The sequence below is a fragment of the Oryza sativa genome, chromosome 2, assembly GCF_034140825.1.
Source record: "Oryza sativa Japonica Group chromosome 2, ASM3414082v1".
NCBI classification, from domain to species: Eukaryota; Viridiplantae; Streptophyta; class Magnoliopsida; order Poales; family Poaceae; genus Oryza; species Oryza sativa.
The window spans coordinates 31,207,593-31,210,928 of record NC_089036.1 but is presented as its reverse complement, the minus strand read 5'-3'; the positions used below and the strand labels follow the sequence as shown (position 1 = coordinate 31,210,928).

Here is a 3,336-nt window from a genome sequence, read left to right as displayed (position 1 = left end):
TGTTCGTTCGCCTCGTTCGATCGGTCGCGTGTATTGGTAGATCGATCTGACCACTGACGAGATACGGCTGTTCTTCGCTGGCGTGAAGACCGACTCCGCCGGACCATGTGTAACTACTGTGTGCGCGTATATACGACGTGTTCGCCTCCGACCGACGCGTTGTTTACCCTGCAACGAAGGAAAGCCGGCGAGCCACGGCGCGTTGCTTCTTCTACCTGCTGCAGCCCGCAACCGTGACGTGAAGTCCAGGACCCTGAAGTATACACTAATAATGATATAACTGAAATGCTAAACCTCAAAAGATTAGAACTAAGACCCTGAACTAGACACAGCAGGTCTAATGCATAAAACTAAATGTAATATCATTCTATGAATCATATTGTGACGATCACAGTAACAAAAGACCTTGGATATTTGGCTATCAAATTGTAAGGCCCTATTATACATTTTTGCATCGGGGCCTCCAATTGTTAGCTAGACCCTGCCGTCAACGGATGATGTCACGGTGGTTGTTAACGGTGTAGGACCACAGTTTGCACCGGTGCATGTCGATGCTACTGATAGACGCACAGACATTTGAGGGTTCACATCCTTTACTATAATAACATTACAATTATAGATATAACGGGTGTGATAATAGAAAGATGTAACTCATATGTCAATGATTGTAATGATAGTATTATTACAGTAAAAGATTAGGCAAGAGAGGCTCAAACGTAGGTTTGGTTGTCGATCGGGCACAAATAAAGGCATCTTTATCAATTATCAGGACTTGTTTGGCACTAACACTGACAAGTTTTAACAAGTTTTAGTAATCCCTACAAAAGGAATTTGCCTTTTATTTTTTTGGCCAAATCGGGATTACGAGGACACGCATAAATAAACAGGCTAAGCTAAAGACGAAGAAAAGTCTTCTTGTTGCTTCAAGTCACAACGTTCAACTCAAGGTCCCAAAAAACAGAATCTAACTGCTCAATGCATGCAGTGGACCCTGTGTAACGATCAGTGTTATGGTTGGGTTGGTACTGTGGATTGGAGAGGATCCGAGGTGGTAAAAGCTGGCGTCACATCATAAGAAGAGTACCGACTAATCATCTCGTAGCTTTGCCAGGTCGGTCCCTAAACTCCTCAAGTGAGATGCTGTGCTTAGTGCTCAGTAGATCCTTTAAGGTCCACGTGTTATCATATTAGGTGACGTCCACTTCAGCTATTTTATCATATTATTTATGATGGATTGTTTATTTTATCGTATTATGATGGAGTATTTTATTAAAAGAATTTAACTGCGTTATTGAACCATTTGTTCTAAGCTATTTACTGAGTTTACTTTTTTCTGAAAAATATATATTTTACCTATGCAAACAAGTAGATTGTTAATCAGTTTTAATAATCCTCTGAATAATTTGTTTTAAGCTAGGCTAGAAAGATGGATAGTTACATGCTAGTGTAGAGTGTAGTGTTTGTTGCTGTTTTTTTTTTTTGAGGGAAGTGCTTGTTGCTGATGATCCTGTTTGTTAGGTGCGACTGAGCGCATAAGTAAAAAAAGAAAAGAAGTACTAGGTATGTTTGAGTGTTTGACAGATAATAAATTGTTCCGTAGACTACAATTATCTCCTACGTACGGTATATATAATCAGTGGAATAATGAAGTAAGTTAGTTGGTGAACAGCCTTTTTCCTTTTGCCATTTATAAGCATGTTTTCCCTTTGCATTGGATTGCATATTGCTTGCTTAGATTGCATGGGCCCATTGAGATGGTGCAACCTAGCCACATGGAGAAGTCAAAGCCAAGAGGACAGATGGCACCACATTCCAGTCATTAGTGATTTAGTGACATCACAAACCACATAATTCCCCCCCTAATAAAATAAATCGGATGCTTGGGGTCCAAAGCAGGGGATAATTTACACAAAAGAACAGATGATGGAGACACCACACATGATATGCTTGTGTTTGAAGGCCACAATGACGCCGGATGCCCATGTTGTATTACTGTCACATATAAGCTCATTACCAAGCAACATGAAGTGTTTTCTGAAGCTTTGCTTGTCTGCATACTGAGGAGTGACCAGCTGGAGAAAGTTTCTACTGAGGAGTGACCACTTCGCCATCAAAAGGCACCGGCTAGTGGCCAGCCAACTCCTCCATATGATGGATGGAGGAAAGAAAACCCCACTTTTGTTCATGCCACTAGCTGCTAAAAATCATGTGAACTTGTGCTTGCACCCGGTCCCTACTCTCATCTGAGAACGAATCATGATTTCAGCCAATAGACAGTAAAAACATATACACGCCCCACGACCCATAATTGTTCCATACTTAAGTTTTTGCAAGCATAGATGTTTTTTTTTATCAGCACTAACAAAACGACCTAAGATGTGTGCTTTGTGCCTGAGTACTATAACGAAGACAGAATCCTTTGACTTTGATATTGTGACGGATTCGTGGGTGTATGATCGTGCTTAAATGCTGATGTTCATAAATATAGTTATGTGTATCTTTGGTTGATATAGACATCGAAAGTTATGCTTATTTTTTATGATAAAAGAATAGAAAAATAGGCCAATAAAGAAAACCGGCATTGTGAAAGAAATCCATGTCAGTTGAATAATAGGTGTCTTTTACATATGATAAACGTCAATTGTTACCTTCGGAGGGTCGCCTCTCTTTTGTATTATCTTCTTTGTACTCCCCGTGTATCTTCTGCTACTATCTTCTAGGATTCTTGCGCTTGTGCGGGTGAAACCTGCCCTGTGTACTTTCGTTTGATGCAATATATTCAGGTGGGGAAACTCTCCCCCGGTGAATTAGTAAAAAAAAATAGATGTATGGATAGATTTCTATACAACTTTCAGAAACAGCGACCAACAAGGCAACAGAGCAAGAAAAATAATCCACCAGTCTGAGCTGAGCATGGTTACCGGGAAGATCACCACAAAAGTTTTGTTGGTACGCGAGGCCTGTCAGCGCCGCAGGTGAGTCCCACTGCAATGCAAATGTCGGCGGTCAAGAGTCAAAGCCTGTGAGCTTTCACGCTGCGAGCCTGCAACCGTCCACATGTACAGTCTACCTGACAAATCTTTAACTTTGCACCCAGCTCATCAGCCTCTGAACAGCCAGCGTGCATGCACTTCTTAATTGTTGATTGTTGCTTGCTTCGCTGCCCGGTTTAGGATTCCAAGCTTGATGCAAGGGCCTCTCTCTTCTTGGAGTAGCAGAAACTGCAACAGCGACAGCCAAGCACGAACGAGCTATCGAGAAAAAGGTGTACGTCGCCATGAACCCGCAGCAGTTGGAGTTGTTCGCCATGAACCCGCAGCAGTTGGAGTTGTTCGC

General features: G+C 41.8%; 1 long non-coding RNA gene across 1 annotated transcript; it reads right to left on the bottom strand.

Moving 5' to 3' along the window:
• Positions 1–1,810: 1,810 nt before the first annotated feature.
• On the bottom strand, positions 1,811–2,791 carry LOC112937982 (uncharacterized). The gene is made up of 2 exons (XR_003241018.2): positions 2,649–2,791; positions 1,811–2,243 (listed from the first exon to the last, which is right to left on the bottom strand). It is a non-coding gene; the product is annotated as an uncharacterized lncRNA (long non-coding RNA).
• Between the last annotated feature and the right edge of the window lie 545 nt (positions 2,792–3,336).